General features: G+C 45.5%; 1 protein-coding gene across 3 annotated transcripts in view; it reads left to right on the top strand.

The window, feature by feature from the left end:
• The window catches only part of CLDN14 (claudin 14), an 80,137-nt gene that overhangs the window by 19,126 nt on the left and 38,577 nt on the right, over positions 1-22,434 (top strand). For all 3 annotated transcript variants that reach the window (XM_043875459.1, XM_043875461.1, XM_043875460.1), the window contains one exon: positions 11,189-11,324. The gene's annotated coding sequence lies outside the window, so the exon portion shown is untranslated. The remainder of the gene's footprint in view (positions 1-11,188; positions 11,325-22,434) is intronic.

The following is a 22,434-nucleotide window of genomic DNA, read 5'->3' on the forward strand; positions in this document are numbered from 1 at the left end:
GTGTGAGGAGAAGGTGCACCCAGGACCACGAGTGACTCCGGACACATCGGGGGAGCGGAGGACGACTGTCCAGGCCGAGCACCCTGCTTGGTCTCAGGCTGGGTCTGCAGCTGACATGGGGTCTGCCCACACCGTGTCACGTGTGACACATGTCATCTCGCCCTTCCTCTTACCAAACGCCTCTGCTCCCAGGAAAGACCACACAGGGACACGAGGGGTGTGTGGCCAGCGGTGCCTGGGCTGTCGAGGCAAGGTCCTCGCTGCTCATGAGCTTAGTCACCAAGCTGGACATATTGTATGTGGGGACCCAGCAGATGATTCAAACAGAATGGGGGGGGTGGTGACATCACCTCGGAGTCAAAACTACACTCCTCTCAGACTTACCTTGAGCACAAAGAAGTCGAAATTTGCCAAAGAGAGAAACGTCAATACTCGCCTTCCCCCGGAGCTGTGGTTTGTAATTTACACGTGGGACCCCCGGGCACAGAAGCATCCTCACAGCACTGTTCTCCGGTTACCCTCCCCCGCCCCCACCCCGAGCGTCTGCATCCTGTCCTCTGGAAGGGACCATACATCACAGCGTCCTCCGGGTGCCGTCACCTGGAGCAGCTGAAATCCAGGGCCGCAGGGCTGGGGTGGGGGCGGGGGGGAGTCCCGGGCTTTGCTGGCCTCGGGGCAGGGATGTTCGCAGACTGCCCCCCACCCCATCCTGGGGAGCTCTCGATGTCTCCCAGAGCTAATAAGTGAGGCCAGGAAGCGTTCATGTGCCAAGCCAGGGTGCACCGTTCGGTTTGAGTCACTCCGCTGTGGTCCTGATTAGCTTTATTTCAAGACAGGCTCCTCGCCCACCAGAGTAATCACACTTATCCTGGTATGGTGTGGGGCCTGAAGCTGGGAAAGGAAAGCCAGGCAGGTTGAGCGTGGGGTTGTCCTGACTATATTGGACGTGAAAAGAAGATGACTTTTATAATGAGCGTAGGTGCCAGCGAGTCTTAGTTTTTGACTCATTTATCCACAAGAGGAACGGTGGAGATCCTGCTGGGAGGTGTGGCCTTTATTTTTAACCTTAAGTCATGAATACATTTTCTATAATAACTTGATGCTTCCCTGTGACTCAGACGGTAAAGAATCTGCCCGCAGTGCAGGAGACCCAGGTTCGATCCCTGGGTCGGGAAGATCCCCCAGAGAAGGGGATGGCAACCCACTCCAGTATTCTTGCCTAGAGAATCCGCATGAACAGAGGAGCCTGGCAGGTTACAGTCCATAGGGTGGCAGAGAGTCAGACACGACTGAGCGACTAGGAATCCGAAAGAATCCAAATAACTTGATGGGGATATTTTTAGCTGACATTTTGCCATTGATAGAGCATCCTGAAACCTAAGAGCTTTAATAAAACACTAAATATTCTCCAGCATGATTTTTTTAAATGCTTTTTTAATTGTGGTAAAAGTCACATAATATAAAACATACTGTTCACACCCTATTTAACTGTATGGCTCAGAGGCATTAAGGGCATTCACATGGCTGTGCAACTCTCGCCGTCATCCATCTCCCGACCTTGTCCCCTTCCTAAACTTACACTGCCCCCATTAAACACTTAAGTCCTCATTCCCCCTCCCCAGCCCCCCAGCCCCGCCCCTGGCATCCATCAATGTCCTTTCTGACTGTGAATCTGACCGTTCTAGGTACCTCGTTTAAGTGGAGTCAGGCAGTACTTGTCTGTACCTACTGTAGCCTGGAATGCAGTTTTAAGCTTAACTGAATACACCCAGCCTGCTTTTTTTAGCGGAGAAATCATGACAGTGTTGCCAGTTCCCCGGAGAAGTGAGGGGCTGGGAACAGGGATGACAGATGCATGCCACAGTGCCCCGCCCCTTGCCCCGCTACCCCCACCAGCCTGCCTGAGGCCCCAGCCCAGCGCTCTCGGCATCAGGATCTAAACACTCTCTCCAGCCTGCATTCCAGCCCCTGCCCGATTTCCCCTCCAGCAGTGACCACCAGCTCTGGGCCTCACTGAGTTGTTCTCAAGACATCTGCCCACACAGATGCACCTCTGATGCATGGAAGATTATTTCCTTGCCCCCCACCCCCAAATTCCAAGCCATCTACAGGACTCGATTTCAGGATTTTCTCGGAATGTTGTGAAAGTCTGTGTCTTGGCCATGGGAACGTTCAGAAGTCGAGGTTTGTGTGGCTCTGGTTACAAGATGGTATGTGTGAAGCTATGTTGTTGTTTAGTTGCTAAGTCGTGTCCGACTCTTTCGCAACCCCACGGACCATAGCCCTGCCAGACTCCTCTGTCCAGGGGATTTCTCAGGCAAGACGACTGGAGTGGGTTGCCATTTCCTCCTCCAAGGGCATCTTCCTGACCCAGGGATCGAACCCGAAACTCCTGCATTGGCAGGTGGATTCTTTACCACTGAGCCACCTGGAAAACATCTGAAACTATAGTCCTGCCCGAAATAGATATTTGGCAGGCCACCGTGCTCCCATCTCCTGTGTATCTGTGAGCTGGGAAAAGACGGAAACCACCTTTAGAAAAGGTTCCCACCCATTCTCCCTTCATTCTCTTTCTCCCTTCCTTCTCTTTCTCCCTCTCCATCCTTCACCAAGTGGGTACCAGAAGGGGACGTATGAAACCTCAGCTTCTCCCACGCAGTGGCTTAAATGCTGCCCGGAACCCAGTCGATGGCCTGGTGGTTTAAGGAGAAGCTGATCTTTACAAAGCAGCCTCCACTTTCAGACATTCTGTGGTCACAGCCAAGTTTTTAAATCTTTGCTACTCAGCGACTAGCCTCCCAAATGGTGGAATTTTTTTTTTCTTCCTTTTTGAAATGACAGCTTTTCGAGAAAGTCTGGCCTTCCCCCAAACCACTGCCATTTTGGGCCTTCTGCTCAGCACAGCTTGGAAATTGAAGTGAGCAGCTGCTAGGTCACAGCGTCTGATGGTCCACGATCCCGCGAGAGTCACTCTGCAAAGCTGTGAGCCTTGTCCACGGGGAGAACTAAAAACGGGGCTGTATTCTGAGAGACATACCAGCTTCCTCCTGCCAAACGTCTAAGGAAAACACACACGTTGTTTTCCATTCCCTGTCTGGGTGCCACAGGAGGCCTCCTGGGATGGCACCACATGGGCTGAAAAGACCTTGGAAAGAGATGTTTTACTTGGGGTCGTTGTGGCTTCTGGGGGATTGTTAGGACGTGTGGAGTCTCCTGTTGAGAGTTGAATTGTGTCCCTGCCTCTCCAAGAGATGCTCACATCTTCATCCCTGTGACCTCGTGTGGCAACAGGGTCTTTGAAGATATGGTTGAGATGAGGTCATGCTGGAGGGTGTGCATGCAGGCTCAGGGCAATTTCATCCCATTGTTAAAATTTTTTGAAATTTTGAAATTTGAAAAAGAGGTGAAGTTTGAAAGGCATTGGACTAGATAGACTGAATACCACTTTCAGACCCAAAACTGGAAAATTGGGGTAATTGCATTAGTCAGAAACAGAACCCACAGGTTGTATGTCTGTGTGTGTGTATGTGTGTGTGTGTACACATGAACACAAAGAGATTTATTTTAAGGAATTGCTTGGCTCACATGATTGAAGGCTTGGCAATCCCATATCTGAAGGCTAGGCCAAAGGCTGGAGACTCAGGGAGGATTTGGTGTTCAAATCCAAAGGCCATCTGCTGGCAAAATTTCCTTCTTGCTCGGGGAGGTCAGTCTTGGTCCTTCCACTGATTGGGCCCACCCTCCCACTATGCAGAGCAATCTGCTTTACTCAAAGTCCACCGATTTCGATGTTCATTTCATCCAAAATATAACCCCCACAGACACATTGTGAGGAAGCTTTGACCAGTTTTCTGGGCTCCATGGCCCAATCAAGTCAATACTTAAAGCTAATCATCGCTATAATTATCTGCTTACTGTTTCTCTTTTTTTTTTCCATTTATTTTTATTAGTTGGAAGCTAATTACTTTACAATATTGTAGTGGTTTTTGCCATACATTGACATGATTCAGCCATGGATTTACACATGTTCCCCATCCTGAACCCCCCCTCCCACCTCCCTCCCATCCCATCCCTCTGCTTACTGTTTCTCAATGGATGTGCCATTGATGTTTGGAGCAGAACAGTTCTCCACTGTGCAGGGGTGCTCCAGTCATTGTGGGATGTTTGACAGCCCTAGTCCCGGTCCACTCACACCCATGATGTCCCCAAATGGTAACAACCTAAGTTGTGCCCACGCATTGCTAACATCCCCTCAGGATGTCTCCTGTCCAGGCTGGAGGACACTGATTTAGATGGGCTTATGCACATGGAACAACAGACTGGTTCCAAATAGGAAAAGGAGTACGTCAAGGCTGTATATTGTCACCCTGCTTATTTAACTTACGTGCAGAGTACATCATGAGAAACGCTGGGCTAGAAGAAACACAAGCTGGAATCAAGATTGCCGGGAGAAATATCAATAACCTCAGACATGCAGATGACACCACCTTTATGGCAGAAAGTGAAGAGGAACTAAAAAGCCTCTTAATGAAAGTGAAAGAGGAGAGTGGAAAAGTTGGCTTAAAGCTCAACATTCAGAAAAGTAAGATCATGGCATCTGGTCCCATCACCTCATGGGAAATAGATGGGGAGACAGTGGAAACAGTGTCAGACTTTATTTTTTTGGGCTCCAAAATCACTGCAGATGGTGACTGCAGCCATGAAATTAAAAGATGCTTACTCCTTGGTAGGAAAGTTATGACCAACCTAGATAGCATATTAAAAAGCAGAGACATTGCCAACAAAGGTGCATCTAGACAAGGCTATGGTTTTTCCAGTGGTCATGTATGGATGTGAGAGTTGGACTGTGAAGAAAGCTGAGCGCTGAAAAATTGATGCTTTTGAACTTTGGTATTGGAGAAGATTCTTGAGTCCCTTGGACTTCAAGGAGATCAACCCAGTTCATCCTGAAGGAGATAAGTCCTGGGTGTTCATTGGAAGGACTGATGCTGAAGCTGAAACTCCAATATTTTGGCCACCTGATGCGAAGAGCTGACTCATTGGAAAAGACCCTGATGCTGGGAGGGATTGGGGGCAGGAGGAGAAGGGGACGACAGAGGATGAGTGGCTGGATGGCATCACCAACTCAATGGACATGAGTTTGAGTAAACTCCAGGAGTTTGTGATGGACAGGGAGGCCTGGCGTGCTGCGATTCATGGGGTCGCAAAGAATCAGACACGACTGAGCGACTGAACTGAACTGAACTGATGCAATGATGTTGCAGAAATGTTGGCAGCGTCAAGATGAATGGCAGGCTTCTCAGTTCTTGACGTTCAGACCTCACGTGGATACAGCTGTTGTCTAATCCAGGAATTGGTGAATTTTTTCTGTAAAGGACCAGATAGCAGCTATTTTAGGCTTTGGGACTACATGGTCTTCATCAGAACTACTCAACTCTGCACTGGTACAGCCAAAGCAGTCATGAACAATACATATGAATGTGGCTATGTTTCTATAAAACTTTACTTATGGACATGATTTGAATAATTTTTCATGTGTCATGAAATATTATTCTTATCTTGACTTTCCCCCAACCATTTAAAATGTGAAAACCATTCTTAGCTTGCAGGCAGTCTGAATGTAACTCTCACTTTTATCCCCCATGAACTCAGTGGGGTCAGCTAATAACTGAATGAAGACTTCAAAAAATGTTCATTGAATTGAATGAAACAGAAATTGATCAAAAACAGTGCTTTTCAAACTTCATTTTTATCAGCAGAAACTTTTTGGAGTTTGAATCTTAGAGAAACCCCAGTGTTTGAAACAAATGTAGTATGTTATTAGTAAAATTTTATTTTTTGAGTTCAAATAGATAATATTTGTATATTTTGATGGATACAAAAATCAAGGGGGAATTCCAGATGGCTGTGTCAAGATGCTCTTTGATTAAACTGTCCAGATGCTTGAAAAAGGAGAGAGGGAAGTTTCTGTTTCAAAGCAGAACCCCTGATGATATCTAATCGTGGTTTATATTCTTATTCATAAATATAAAAGTTAGACAAGAAGCGTCAAAAAGCTTCAAATAAATGACAGATGTAATCTCGTGGTTGGGCATGTCACAGGCGTTTTTATACAACGGGCTCCTATGGCTGTGACAAGCAGGTCATAGCTATGCTCCCATAATTTTATGTAACTGGATAAAGGCAAGTCTGAATTTGTAAAAGATCGTAGCCCCTGACACATTTGCAATAAATGCAAATCCCCCAGAGAAATGCTGGAAGAAGCTTGATTCCCAGGAGAGCTTAAAGGAAGGCCAATTTAACACACAGGTGTTTTCTAACGTCTGCACAATTCGTGTATATTTGACTATCTGGAAGTTTATGACGTTTCCATTATGGTTTTTTTTAGCAGTTAGAGTCTTATAAATATTTTTTCAATTGTGGTAAAACATATGTAACATGAAACTTAGCACTTTAACCATTTTTAAGTGTGGAATTCAGTGACATTAAGTACATTCATACTGTGTAACCATCACCACTATCCATATCCAGACTTTTTCATCATCCCAAACAGAAACTCTGCACCCACGAAACACTAGCCTCCTATTCCTCCCTCCCTTCCAGCCCTTGGCAATCATGACCCTACTTTATATCTCTGTGAATTTGACAATTCTGGGTTCCTTATACACATGGAATCATATTTGTCCTTTTGTGACTGGCTTTACTTCACTTAGCATTATGTTTTCAAGGTTCATCCACATGGTTGTGTGTATCAGAACTTTATTCCTTTTTAAGCCTGAATAATGTTCCATTATATGGATAGAGCACATTGTGTTTATCTGCTCATCTATTGGTGGACACTTGGCTCATTTCCACCTTTTGGCTATTGTGAATAATGCTGCCAAAAACATAGTTGTTTGTATCTGTTTCAGTCTGTGCTTTCAATTCTTTGGGATATATTAATATGTCCAAGTGTGGAATTGCTAGGTCTTGTATTTAATTTTTTTGAGGTATCTCCATACTATTCTCCACAGAGGCTACACTACTTTACATTTCCACCAGCCATGCTCAAGTGTTCCAATTTCTCCACATTCCCACCAACACTTGCTTCCTGTCTTTTGTTTTTGTCTTGTTTGTTTCCCACGTGACTCAGGGAAGTGTTTAAATGAGACTTGTTGTACATCTGCAGCCCCTGAAGCCCTTTCATGTCACTTCAGGTTCCACAGATTAGCTCAAAGGCCAGTGCTGGGTTTGTCTTTTTTTGACCCTCTTTCAGAGTTTGTGATTTAAGAGTCAACCCTCCTTGACTTCACCCCAAGAATTGAGTGGGATGATTGATTTCAAGCTGGAGGTGAGACCAGGAAACAAAACAGATCTCCAAGCAAGGGCTGGACTTCACAGCTCACGTGAAAACCAGTCACCCACCTCTTCAGGCTCAGGTTAAGCGAGAAATCTCGCTTTCTCTTCCCGATCTCTCTCCCTAAGTCTCTCTGTTTCTTTGTTTCTCTGTCTCTGTCTCTCTTTGTCTCTATCTCTCTCCCTCTATCTCTGTCTACCTCTGTCTCTATCTTCCTCTCTGTCTCTCTCTCTTTGTGTCTGTTTCTGTCTCTTGCCCTCCTACTCACACAGGCAACCATGATAAATCAGACTTATTTCCCTGCTCTGCCTTCCGAGACACAGCTCCCACACAGCAGTGTTTAAACTTCAGTTTAAAACATTTTAAATCAACAGCATCTTGGGGATCACTGGAGTTTAATTCAGCTAGACTTCTCTACAAACCAGTCAAAACTGTCACCACTTCTGGGGAAATTCGTGGTGGATCCTGGGACCCCGTGGAGGGCCATCTTCAGGGCTTTCTCACCTCTTCCCCACTGCGAGGTGGCGGGGAGCCACCTCCAAACCATTGCCACCCGGCCCGGGCTCTGCAGGTCATAGACCCCGCAGCCCATGCTCAGCTCTGCAAGGTTGAAGCTGTGCTTCCCACAGTGCTGGCCACCACACACTGGCTTCAGCCCTAAGGAGGCTACTGATGTGTAGAAGCTGGAGCTTCGCACTCCAAGAGAAGGAAACATTCCCTCCAAATAGCCCAGCAACATGATGACTCTTTTGACCTCCCAGGTGCAGCCTCTGCTTCTGTTAGAGGCTTAGATCAAGTGCCCAAGGGCCAGACTGAGGGGTCATTGGTCTCATAACCTCCTGCCCCATGCCTGCAGCCCTATTTGCTGCCAGGATGCCAGAAGAATGAGTGACCCTGTCTTGGGAGGAGTTCCCTGCCTCCCCAAACCTCCCTCTCTCCTTCCAGTCACCAGGCTCCTGACCTCTTCTCCATTCTGGAAAATATTCCATAGTCCCAGGACTCAAAGATGCCTCAGGTCCCAAGGAGCTTGAGACCTCATAAGCAGACAGGGCTCCTGCTGACTGCTATGTCAGTAAGGATGCTTTGGGCTGCAAGTAACAGATAATCCCACCTCAACAAAAAGAACAGTGTGCCCTCTCACTAAGCAGAGGTCCAGAGGTAGAGCAGCTCTGGGGTATGTTCATTCAGTGGCTCCATGAGGTCTTCAAAGACCCCAGTGTTTCCGTCTTTCTAGCCACATTCTCAGAGGTCAGCTTGGTCCCCAGGGTAGCTCCTCAAGGCACAGAATGGCTGCTGCACCACCAGGCTTCTCATCCAGGACACTATGATATACACCAGAAGGGAGAAGATGTGCTTTCTCTTCTTCATTCCTCCCTTTAACAGCAAGGAAGCTTTACCCAGCAGCCTCCCATTGGCCATGATTATATCACATGATTAAGCCCAAAGAATCACTGCAGAGGGATGGGACCATAGTGGATTACCTTTGGTGTAATCACCTATCTATCATGAACTTGCTTTGTATTTTTTACTCTTTCCCTTTTATGTAAGAAATACACAGATTTTTTTTTGTTCCGAATAATTTATTCAATACAGAAGTGTGTTGAGTAAAAATATGGAAAGTATCCTTTACAGCCTTCCCTAGTCTCACTTTCCTCCTGAGAAGGAAACTGTGTCTATTTTGGTGTGTCCTCTTCCTGTTTCCTTTATGTATTTGCATACATATGGATGGTCATACTTAGGCACTTTGCTTTAATTCTTATGTAGATGGTATTTTGTTCAGTTGCTGGCCATTTTCCACTTAGCATTCAGTACCTACAGATTTACTTCATTCACTTCAGTGGGAGAATATTATCCCATAGAGCAGATATTCCACTGCTTTGCATTTTAACTAGGTTTTCAATCTTGTGTCTTATCCCCCTAGCTAGATTGTAAACATCCTGAAGGCATATTTTCCTTTCTATCTCCAAGCACCTGATACAGTATTTTCCTACAAAGTGAAAGCCAACTAATAGTTACTGATGGGAAGATTCTTTCTCTTGCCACACAAGAGATGTTTTAGTACTTCTGACTGTTTGAGGTGGAGGCTTTTTCAGAGTGAGTAGAAGGGACACAGCTCTATAATCTATCAGTTTGTCACTTTTTTGTCTATCGACAGTGACAAGTCCATCTACTGGCCAGAGAGAGTTGATAGTTTTCCACTTTCCTTCGGCAATGTTTCCTGGGTTCATTGCAGTCTTCCCAGCAGGTTGTCAGTTCAGAGCACTTGGGCTCCTTGCAACATTTGGCTCACATAGGCGCACTGGGGCAGAGTTATTAACAGCCCGCACTTCCTGGAGAACTGTTTCAAGGGCTACTAATGGTGTTCACAGACAGTTGGGTTGGAGCAGTTATCCATATGCCTAGACATACACTCTTAATAACCTTTTCCAGGTTTCTTGAGGCAGTCACAACTACATAAAATTGGTTACAACTGAACCTACTCTAGACCCTTTGGTGAGGAGAAATTACTTCAATATGAGGCTATCACCTTAAAACAGACCAACCAAATTTAAGACTGGATGAACCTCTCTGAGCAATCACTCTTGAAGCAGATGTTGGCATTCAGACATGCTGATAGCATCAATGAATATCATCTCAGACTTTGGTGGGGCTCCCGTACTTCTGAATCTGCCCAGCTTCCTGTAGTAGCCGGAAAAATTACCATTGTGAAGGAGCAGAGAAGAGAAACACATGTCTCCCAGATGTGCTCTTGCATTGGGGAGCACTCTCAAAATTTGGACCTTAACAGGAAATCTGGAACAATGAAAGGAAATCAAGCAATAGAAATGAGACTGAAATTAGTTTACGTCCCTCAGTTGATAACACACAAGGGGAAACTTTTGGATCAATCATTTTAATTACTATTGATTATGAAAACTCTGATCTCTACCACTAAGAAGTCTACAATTGAATTGGGGAAAGAGAGCATCCACATATGAAACTGGATAATAACACAAGTTAATATATGGGATCGAGACTAAATAAATGCCTATTTGGGTATGGAGGGATAGCAAGGCTCTGCTTCCAAACAGAGCTGGTAATCTGCCTGGATACACTGAGAGTACCGTGCTTGACCATGCCTGCTCCCTCTTTAAAAAAGCAATTTTCTCTGGGGACCCAGCCTGGATTTCTTTGCCAACCTGGATGCCTGTATGTGTCTTCCGCTGTTGATGCTGAAAGGTTCCCACCCTGCCTCCCTTTGTATTCCTATCATTTCCCTTACCTTGAAATAGCTATAGCCACTGAAGACCTTTCTACCCTTTTCTCTTTGCCCACACCTCCTATCTCATCCTAATTTGTTGAGAAAAATATTGCTGGCAGATAGAGAAGACAGAATCAGGAGAAAACCTAGATACCCCTTGTTAAAAGGGATTCAGAGGATTCCTAATAAGTAGGTCAGAGCCTGATTGGGGGGGTTTGGCTGAGGGGCACCCTGCAGGCTGCACCCCTATGCCCAGGCACTCGGGTCCCTGACACCCTTGTGGGTGTTTCTGTAGTCAAGTATTTTTTCAGGCCAACATTGGATCACATGACTGCAGACCTTGGGATTCGTAAGGGAAAGATGAAACCTTCACAGCAACTTGGGTTTTCTTTCAAGGGGAGTTTTTCCTCTACAGAATGTTTTGTTTTAACTGGTAATTAAAGGTGGGCAAAACAGTCCTGGAGAAATAGGTTTTTCTCCTCTCCAAACCTGTCTTTCTAAGAGAAACAGGCAGAGGCAGGGCCACTGGGCCCACCCTCCTAACTGGAGACAACTGCCCCTGATGGTTTATGGTCTGGTCCGCTTCAATTTCTCATGTGTTACCTTTTTAGGGGCTGCGAGGCCCAGCAATCTGGACCCAGGCCAAGAAGTCAAGAACTGCTGAAGTCCAGGCCTCCACGCTTGTACTGACACGGGCGACCACCCAGCCCCGCCAACCCACATGGCTCTGTTTTCCTGATGTATGAGGTGGGTAGAATGCTTTCCCCCCAAAAGAGGACTCCAAGGGATTAATTAGTTAAAATCTGTAAACATGTATCATTATAATTAGTATTCCAGTTTCTTTTTAAAACCAAACTGGCCAAAAGGAAAGAAAATACCAGCCCTACCTCTGAGGGCAGCTACTTTTGCTTTTCTGGTATTTCCAGTCTGACCGGTGGGAGAATGTCCTGGGAAGTTCAGTGTTTGCTGGGTCTGAGCCTGGAGCTGTGTTCACCACGTTTGAGGATGAGGAGGACAAGAATTCAATTGTGCCCCGAACCCACCTGGGCTTTGCTTGTTCAGATCGTTGGCTATAGCAAAGGCTGGACATCCCTCATGTGACCCAGATGCCTATGTCTACAGTAGGGCCCCGTGTCTTCATGTTCTCTGGGGATGGGCAGGTTGTATACGCCACTGTAAAGAGATTTTCAGTTTCTGAGGCGTTAATCTAAAAGCAGTGCCTCTGAGGTAGCGACTACTGCTTTCCTCAAGAGACGAAACTCTGGACCGTTTAAGTTGTTCTATGGAGAAAAGTCCTGCATGGTAGGGCAACCCTTCCCTCCACAGCGACTCGGCCTCGACCATTCTATCTCTTTCATGGGAGACCCTCAGTGGACCTCAGCCTGCTCAGCATGGCTCCCTTTTTATGGGTCTAAATAAATCCACCCCATTCCCACTCCTGCTTCCAAGTGGTAAACACCACCCCAAACAGTCTAACAAGACCAAACAAAGGAACACCTCAGACCTCTCTCCCCATGGACTTCCGGTCTGAGCACAGCCTCTTCGCAAGATGGCCGACACCGGAAGTGCCCTCACCCACAGAGCAGGGGCTCCGCCTGCTCTGCCAACTAAGTTAGGGCCTAAAACAGGAAGCACAGTAGCCGTGCACAAGGCCAGGAGGAGACAAGATAACAATTTGCCACTGTTTAACTGGGTGGTTTGAAAAGATCTGTTCAATATTTACTTAGAGGAAAGGCTGAGTTCTCTAAATAAATAAAGGAAGTGCCCCATAGGAGAAGAAGTCGTCAGGAGGGAGCCTCAGCCTGTCCCCCCACTGCCAGGAAATTCATTTCTGGCCCCAAATTTGCAGCACCTGCCCCCTCCCTTGGCAAAACAGAAGCTTCACGGTTAAGAGCACCCACCTATCTCAGAAGACACTGTCCCGCTCAGGCCCCTCAGAACCCTCATTCCACGACCTATTCATGCGATCCTTCCCTCTCCCTCCCCACCATTTCCCCTAAAGGCAGATCTGGACGACTATTGTCTCTTTGTGTTGCTACTGTTTTCAGTGATGCTGCAGCTGTAGGGCCGGCCCACCCTGACTGAAAGGAAAGGAAGTTTCCTTCCAAGAATACGGGGAGGCCTGAGTGCTCTGGTGTGTCTGTAAGGGGTGGCTCTGTGTCTGCCCGCCCCTTGCCCCCCACTCCTGGCAACCCAGACCCCTCAGCGTATGTGGGATAAGCCATGACATGGGCAGTGCACAGAGAACTTAGGAAGGATAGCTCTTTGGGCCTTTAGAAGTTTAATTCTGGCTTCTGCTTCAACAGGCCCCTCACACGCCCTTGGTCATCTCTCCTGGGCCCACAGGGCTGCTTGTGGTGCTGGTTACAGTTGCAGAGGACTTCTGTCCCTGGGGGCTTGCTGACCTTCATTCACCCTCTGCTTCCTCCACCATTTCCATGAGGGCAACTTAAGCTGCCTGGAAACTGACTTTCTGACATCCAGCGTACTAGTCTTTTGTCCTTTGAGGCAAGTCCAAACACCTTTTACTCAAAACTATGGCTGGAACATGAAATAAGTGGTAGAAAGAAAGGCCAAAGCAGAATAAGCAGTGTGCTTTTCAGCACACACTCAATTCGGAAAAGCTCTGAAAATACTCATTAGCCAGGAGTCATGTATCAAGCAATCTGCTGAGCCGAAGGCCCCAAAGGGGACAGGGGCTTCCCTCACAGCTCTCATCCTGAGAGTGCAGATTGTGGTGGGGTGCATGGGAGAGTGTAGTAAGTACATGTAACTTTTAAGATAAGTATTTCTGAGACCAGGGTTATCAAAATGAATCAGCATCATGTGGGATAGAATTAACAAGAAATGTGTGTGTCCCATCTGCAAATAGTAACAGCATTGCTGGTAGCTGAGACACTCTTCTGTGAAGTGGGACCAGGCAATCATTTTTTGTTTGTTTGTTTTTGTAGGAATTTTTTTAGATAACGACCCCAATCCCTTTCCATTTCCACACAGTTATTAAGTAATCAAGTGGTTATCTCTGGATTTTGTCACCTGGTGGTGGCCATCATGCCTGGGAGCCTTGGCTCCCCTGCTGCGTGGTCCTCTGGGTTTTATATTGCCCAACACTAAAAATATTCACCAGCCATGAGTGACAGCCATCTAGGAGTTGTGGTTTCTTCTTTGTAAATGTAGGTCAATTTCTCTCGACTTTTAGGGTGTGACTACTTTATGCATGTATCTTTATGCTGACATGTTTGCTGCCATTTCATATAGCTCTTTTTATTTTGCAGTAGGCATTTTGTTCCACATTAATACTTATTTTTACTTAAAAAAATCACATAGAAGAGCATGGTGTTAGAAGTGAAAGTGCTTCTTGCAAGTCTCCACCCTTAGCTCCACTTCCCAGAGGTGACCCCTGTGGACAGATAGAGGCTTGAGAGGGTTTTCTGCATGATCAAGGGTGCATGCGCTGCTTTTGTACACAAATAGGATCATACTGTACCCACTGGATTTCAGCTTCCTTCCTTTGCTTACAATCATGTCTTGGAACTCTTTGTACATTAGAACTTTGAAAAGCATTTAATCTTTCACTGGGGGTGTCCTACTTTGGTTTATGGGTGCCGTCAGTTAGCTAATCTCTTATTGACGACATTTGGCTTTTATCTAGTTTTTCTTTTTTTTCCCTCTGACAAAGCGTCAGTGAGTATTGGGTATTGTATTGTGTGTCTTTGCTTGCTTTAAGAGTTTAACTATAAGATGAATTTCTACAGCTGGGTTAAAGAGTAGTCACAACTTACATGTTGATAATTATAACCAAATTACTTTCCAAAAAAGATACTGACAGTATGATAATGCAACAGGGCAGTTTTCTAGAGAAGCAAAATGGCCAATTCAGTCATCTGTAAATGGACATTGAGAGTGCATTAAGCTTCCCTTCCATCAAAGCCAGCTGATTTGGGCTGGATTAAGCCAGGAAACAACTGATTTATGGACTTCTCTCCATGCTTCTCTTCTGAAGCTAAGGTTTGGGCTCTTCTGAGTGGTTTTGTGTTTCTTTTCATTGCAGTCCCTGAGTCCCAGGGCCAATTGCTATGTGTTCACTGGGCAAGGGGACCAGCTCAGGGTGATGACTTGGGGTCTCTGAGCCTTTGTAGAGCTACAGGGACATGGATTCTGGGGTGAGCTGCCAACTGCAGGCTCAGAGGCTGGGCCCCCCCCAAGGTGTGCTATTTTAGGATTTCTTTTCACTTCTGTGGTCATCCTATCCTTCACAATCCAAGTGCCCCTGTTCTTCAGCCCTTTTCTACCTGTATTGTCCACTGGAAAACTACTAAGGGGGTTAATAAGGTCATGCTTCTGGGATCTCTTCCCTTGCAGCTTAGGGTGGGTTTCTGAGTGCTTCCCAAGCTATCTGAGGTGAAGGACTACTGTACTCTTTTTATCTTAAGTTTCCAATTTGTTATGGATTGATACTTTTGCAAAATTCTAAAAAAAAATTGAATTATGAGAAGAGTGACATAAAAAATAAAGACATACAAAATACAAACCTGATTTTTTTTCCTTATGCTTAACATACCTAATATTACTTTGCTATTTTACTATAAACGTGTTTTGAAATGCTTCCTCCCAATTTCTGCTCTCATCTTATTGGAGATGGGGAACAGTTTGAGTCACACTGCTTGAAGTTGGTCTCCAGAAGCTTCTTTGGGCTTCTAAGTCCTCTTATCATTTTACTGGAAGACGGATTCTCATCCAATAAGAGAAGTTATACCAGTTTTCAGCGTGGAGGCCCCGGGTCAATCCCCAGGGTTAAGATTACACTTGGGTCTAAGCTCAGGGCTCTCCCACCGACCCTAGTCCCCTCCCCTCCCCCCAGCTTTTCCTGTGTGGGAAGCAGTAATTCATGTGTGCAAGATTCCATCATCTGCTGTCTACCAACCAAAAGACATCATATTCTTTTGTTCATGTTTTACTTTTAATTTGATTTAAGTCAGACATTTTCCTATCAGTGTTACTTCCCCTTCTCTATAACACTGCAGACAAGACAGAATGTGAAATCTGAGGATGTGGAGAAAAGAGAGGTGATAATCGCTTCTATCAAGTCTTTAGAACTTTTCAATTCACTGTTTAAATAATTTTACACTTTGTGAGATACTTAAGGTGGATCTTAATAGAAGAAAATTATGAGCAACAATCTCTCGAAATATGAGATTTAAAAAGTCCTTTGTCTTTAAAGTGGCTTACTGTTTCAATTTTAAATACTGAGAAAATTGGTTTTCATCTGAAGTAGCAGATCACAGCGGCATCTAGTGGACATTAGTGGTATAACAGGTGGAGTAGACCCAATAAAATTGACAATAATTTTTTAATATTGTGCTGTATTTCATTAATTCTAAGACTCAGAACTTTTTTCTCATTTTAAGCATTTTTGAAACTGAGTTATGGCTTCTAATATATGGCACATCATAGTTTAATTAAATTTTTTTTCTTTCTCAGTGATACTTTGCCTTAACAATTTATAAGTTTTGTCAAAATATGATTTTTCATATGAAACTTTGTAGGATGATCATTCAGTAATTTTCTCAGTAATATTATTGAGCATCCATTTTATATCTGTTATTTATTGACTTTATATGTATTGTATTCACTACATATATTTTAATTACATTATATTCAAAACTCCTACTTGTAATGCATAATGCAGATCTTTCCCCTTTATGATACATTAATACATTGATATTAGTCAGGCCTAATGCCATGAATTTAAAAATCCATTATTGCTTAGGCCCAGTAGTTCTTAATTCTGGCTGCATTTAGAATTACCTGCAGAACTCTCTAAACCGTAACTAGCCAAACAACACTTCTCAGAGATCTTATCTAATTGGTCTAAGGGTGAAGCCCACACAATAGGAGCTTGTAAAAGCTTCCGAAGCTTTTAAATTCTAACATGCAGGCTGGGCTGAGAATTTCTTCCTTCTTTTAAGTTAGATGCTTTTTGAGATTATATACATTTTTTAATAGTTGAGAAATATTAGGTATTTTGTTTAATAGTAAACAACTCATTCCTTATAACTATCTTAATTATGAATGCCAAGAAACTTGAATTTTAAAGCAATAATGGACAATGCTACAACCATGATATTTAAGAAAAATTCATTCCTAGAGATACCAACATTTAGGATATCATTAAATAATGTACAACTTGCATTTGATTCTTACACACTGACTCACAAAGTATTATTTGGAGTGAATACCATAATGAGATCAGGAATGCTGAATAAGTGTAAAACAGTAGCTATAAAATTTTTACAAGACGTCACAGTAATATATCTTTAATACACCATAACCCTCTCAAGGAATGTCTACCAACTAAGGAAAAAAAATATCTAAGATATCATTTCCTTGGAATACTCTTTTTCTTGACTGAGAGTGAACTCTGCTAATTCCAGGACTGACTCTGAAGCATGCTACCGGGAAGGCATAACTGCTTTTGACCTTCTGGCTGATGCAGCAGTAGAATGTGATACTCCATCAGGCCACAGCAGAGATGAGAACTGTGTTTCATGGGAGACTGCTTAGAGAAGAAAGGACCTAGTTCATTTCTGGGCCCTGTTGCTGTGTCTGGCTCTGTGCAACCCCATGGACTGTAGCACACAAGGTTTCCCTGCCCTTCACCATCTCCTGGAGTTTGTTCAAATTCATGTCCATTGAGTCAGTGATGCCATCTAAACCATCTCATCCTCTGCCACCCCCTTCTCATTTTGCCCTTAGTCTTTCCCAGCATCAGGGTCTTTTCCAGTGAGTTACCTCTTTGTATCAGGTGGCCAAACTATTGGAACCTCAGCCTCAGCATCAGTCCCTCCAATGAATAGTCAGGGTTGATTTCCTTTAGGATTGACTGGTTTGATTTCCTTGCTGTCCAAGGGACTCTCAAGAGTCTTCTCCAGCACCACAATTCAAAAGCATCAATTCTTCGGTGCTCAGACCTCTTTATGGTTCAGCTCTCACATCCGTACATGACTACTGGAAAAATCATAGCTTTGATTATATGGACCCTCATCGGCAAAGTGATGTCTCTGCTTCTTAATGTGCTGTCTAGGTTTGGCATAGTTCTCCTTCCAGGAAGCAGAGGTCTTTTAATTTCATGGCTGCAGTCGCCGTCAACAGTGATTTTGAAACCCAGGAAAATAAAATCTGTCACTGTTTCCATTTTTTCTGGACCCTACCAATTGCTTGCTTTATAATCTTGTACAAATTACCAAACTCATCAAATCTCTTGTTCCCTAATATGCAAACCTGGGGTAATAACACCAACTTCAGTTTTTGCAGATATTAGAATAACAGATTGGAATAGCAATTACTATTGTTCATGGTGGTTTCTTCTTAACTGCTTTTAGCTCATGGCAGTAAGTCAAAAGATGTTTTCCACAACAGTCAAGCAGCATAATACCATTAACCCCTTCCAGCCTACTTCATCTAGCCTCTGGGAAGTGAGATCCATGTCTAAATGGTATCTTAGCCTCTTTGGGGTTCCTTAGATTCAATCAGTAACTGGGGATTTTTAATTCACAGTATTCTTTTTTCCTATCCTTGAATGTAGAGAGAATCATGGGTCCTTGAACTGGCTGCTTGTAAGAGAGATAAGTCTCCAATGATCAAAGTGACCTTGTGGGTTTGGGACAGGAGAGCTGTGTCCATGCCTCTGCCATAGAAACTATGGAACAGAAGAGTGAGAAAGAGGTCTTCAGGTAGGAAATTTGGGAGGTGTGGATCTGTTCCCTAAAGCCCACAACTTCTGGTTTAGTTTCACCCAGCCCCTATTGTCCCAGATTCCATCCAATGTGCCTTTGATTGCAACCAACCCTGGATCAGAGGGTGGCGGCCCATCCCAAGGGTCTTGCTTATGTTCCAGTTGGATTTTAAACTCTTTCTACCCTTGTGACTCAGCTGGTAAAGAACCTGCCTGCAATGTGGGAGACCTGGGTTTGATCCCTGGGTTGGGAAGATCCCCTGGAGAAGGGAAAGGCTACCTACTCCAGTATTCTGGCCTGGAGAATTCCATGGACTGTATAGTTCATGGGGACACAAAGAGTCAGACACGACCGAGCAACTTCACTTTCACTTTCTACCACGCACACTAGTGAATCTCAATCATGCTTTTCACTTTTGTGAAATAGAAATGTGATATGGCCAGAAGTTCCCCTTAATAGTGTATTTTAATGCCCTGCAGACATGTCATGGGAAACCCATACCTTTCCTCAGTTTTCATTTTGCTAATATAAAATGGGCTGATACACTTAATGCAAACAGGAGCTAGACTTAGGTGAAATCTTTCAGGCCTTGGTAAACCATTGATCATCCCTCCACTTGTAAAAAACTTTTTATTGGAGTAAAGTTGATTTACAAAGTTGTGTTTTGTTTCAGGTACAGCAAAGGGAATCAGTTATACATGTACATATTTATATGTCCACTCTTTTTTTTAGATTATTTTCCCATATAAACTATTACAGAGCATTGAGTAGTGTTCCCTGTGGTAGGCAGTAGGTCCTTATTAGTTATTGATTTTATATACAGCAGTATGTATGTGTCACCTTTGTTCCTTCTTTAAGGCAAGGAAAGAAGTTTCCGGCGGGAGTAGGTCATCGCCAGTGGCGAGCCCCCTGTCACTCAGAAGGGGTGATCCCTGGGGCTGCTCCCTCCCCATATCAGCTGGGTCACCTTGGGTCACTCACTTAACCTCTCTGAGTTTGCTTTTTCATCATTAAGTGGGATCTAATAACACCCTCTGCATGGAGTTTTGTGAGGATTAAAGGATCGGATGTAAATGGACTCACTGGCACAGCCCTGGCAATTATCATCCAAATGTAAGGCAGCCTCTGTTTGCAACCTGAGAGCTAATATCAAGAAGGACCCACAATTTGCTGTTGAAAGCTAGTTGAATCTTTTGAAAGGTAAATAAACATGTAAACAAAATCGGAGCTAACAATGGAACACATCTCTCTCCTGGGAAACAATTCCTTCAGAGCCTGTCGTTGGGCAGTGGGCAGCCGTTGTTATCCCATGGTCCCGAGGCCTTATGGAGCTGCCCAGGCCAGGGGCTGCAAGTCTGGCTCCCACCCCGACCTCAGGTTGCCCCCAGGCCAAGAAGCCGGCATGGGGACGCACCCTCCAGCCCACCCCATGTTTCATTTCGTTCGTCTGCCCCCTGATTTCTGTTAGAACCAGTGTTTGATTCCTGGATCTGGGGCCGAGTGCTAACTTGCAATAAATAGACTAGAAAGGGGGAACTTTGCAGCCAAGCCAAGGCAAACACCACTCTGAAAACCTATCCTGAGTTGCCCTGAGGTGTTTCCAAAAGCAAAGCAAACATTAGCTCTGAACAGCATGCTCTAATTCTCCGCCTGGGGTGGGGGCAAGGGGACCAGCAGGGGAAGACAGGTACACTCTGTTTGCGACTGAGCTCAGCACTGCCCACAGGTCACTCCAAAGACCCTCCAGAGTCTCCTCCTGGGCCCCTGATTTTGTGAGAATGTCCCTCGACCTCAGGAGAACACCCTGGCTCTTGAAAGCGATAGGTCACCTAGGAAGCAATGAATCACTTTTGGCTTTGCCGAGCTGGCTCTGTGAGCTGTAATAAGTCTCCTGTTTTATCTTCAGCTCTGCTAGAACATCTAGAATCAGTATGTATCATCCACGTGTCTGGATCCGTGACTCTCAACTTTACCACGCCTAAGAATCACCAGGACAGGAGCCAGCAATGACATCAGCGCTCCATTCCCCAGACTCACCTCCTAAAATTCTGAGTCAGCAGGTCTGGGTCAGGGGCCTGGAATTTCCCTCTTAACAAGCGACCCTGCAGGCTCTGAAACAGGCAGACCTAAGGCCCACCTTTAGAAACTCTAAACACATCCCATAAAACAATTAAAGTCTAATCCCCCATCCTGTTGTGTTAACATCCCAAACTGACTCAACCCCTAAGAAGTAATTCTCCGTGGCAACCCAGGCTCATAAAGCAAAATGGCTCCATGCGTGCAAGTTCTAATTGAAAACTGATAGAGCCTTCTGGGGTCCTGGGTCATGCCGGGGGACTGAAGCACAGATGGGTCAGGATCTTGGCCTTCAGAAAGCCCAAAGTCTAGCTGGGGAGATGGCTCGTCACCGAAGCACCATCAAACTAGAGAGGCCATGAGCAGTTCAGGGAAGGAGCGACTTCCGGCATCGGTCCCGGAACCGGAAACATAGGGTATGGGAGGGGCTAAGACAGTTCAGGAAGGCAGCAGGGAACCCAGTTCAATGGAGCAAACCTGGGCTGAGGCTCCATCACCCGAGGGACAGAAACTGTACGAGGAGGAGGTGGGTGGGCCCTGCCGGGGGCAGGAGGAAGTGGGGAGAAACAGGAGAGCAGCCTGACCAGGGTCGGGTGGGCTAGAGAAGGGTGAGGCCTGGGAGATGGGGTGACTGGCAGCCACATCGACAGTAGGGAGATGCAGGTGAGGAGACAGCTTCAAAATCCGGGTGTGGGAGTTTAGACTTGGTTAAACAGGTTAGGGCTTCCCAGGTGGCTCAGAATCCACCTGCCATTGTAGGAGACTTGGGTTCAATCCCTGGATCAGAAAGAGGCTCCCCGCTGGAGAAGGAAATGACAAGCCACTCCAGTATTCTTGCCTGGAAAAATCCCATGGACAGAGGAGCCTGGAGGGCTATAGTCCCTGGGGATTACAGAGTTGGACACGATCTAGCAACTGAACAACAGCAACCAATAGGTAAAAGACAAGTGGATTTCTTAGCGCATAATACGAGAAGAAGGGCTTCTTCTGGAACAGAAAAGGAAAGCTGCTGGGACAGGCAGGGTCAGAGAGCCGGTGGACTGTGAGGCTGGAAGCGCCTATGGGTTAACTCCGAGGGATCCCAGGGGTCAAGTTCCATGGATTTCAGTGTCCATGGAGGATGGAGGTGCACTGGGTTGAATGGTGAGCTCAGGGAAGACAGTAGGGAAGGCTATTCAGTGGAACAAGCGTTGCTCCCAAATTCATATCCTCCGTAGGCTCTCAGAATGTGACCTTATCTGGAAAGAGGGCCACCGCAGACATAACCAGCCGCGTTAAGATGAGGTCACACTTAGTAAAGTGACTTTTCATCGTTCTGACTGGTGTCCTTCTCAGTGGAGGAAAGACACAGAAGCTGGAGTGCAGGCCACCAGCAGAAGCTGGAGAGACACATGGAGACAGACTTTCCTTCAGAACCCACAGGAAGGGACCAATCCTCCCCACACCTTGATTTTGGACTTCCAGCCTCCTGAATGGTGAACAGATACATTTCTGCTGTTGTCAGCCAGCCCGCTTGTTCTTATTTGTCAGGCAGCTCTGAGAAACGAATACAGGGGTTTTGGGGAAGAAAAGAAGCTGAAGACAGGTCTCTGGGGAGTGAAGGATGGCCAGGCGATGGCCCAGGGTCAGCTGAGACCAGGCTGGAGCCCTGGGGAGCCCGGAGTCACTGCCTCTCCCTGACTCAGCATCCCTGGAAGACAAGGGGCTATGTTTTCAGAGGAGGAAGTGAGCAGACAGCAGCCATCCCACTCTGCACTCCGGCGTTATCTTCTGCTGCCCTCTTCCACATGGCTTCTAAACAGTTATCACCGTGGCCACATGCTTAGACAAGATTTCTGAGCCACCTCCGGAAATTAAAGGCTTTTTCTGGTTATGAAGTGTGTACCAAATATTGTTAAGACCGGGCCTTGTTTTCCCATGTAGGCACTGCGTCATTTCAAAGAGAAAACACAATGGCCCCCTTTTCCTCACAAGATTATAGTCCTGGACTTCCCCTATAAAATCAGAATTGGAGAAGGCTGAAGGCAGAATGGCCCCATTCACAT

The sequence above is a fragment of the Cervus elaphus genome, chromosome 19 (genome assembly GCF_910594005.1).
Source record: "Cervus elaphus chromosome 19, mCerEla1.1, whole genome shotgun sequence".
Taxonomy (NCBI): domain Eukaryota; kingdom Metazoa; phylum Chordata; class Mammalia; order Artiodactyla; family Cervidae; genus Cervus; species Cervus elaphus.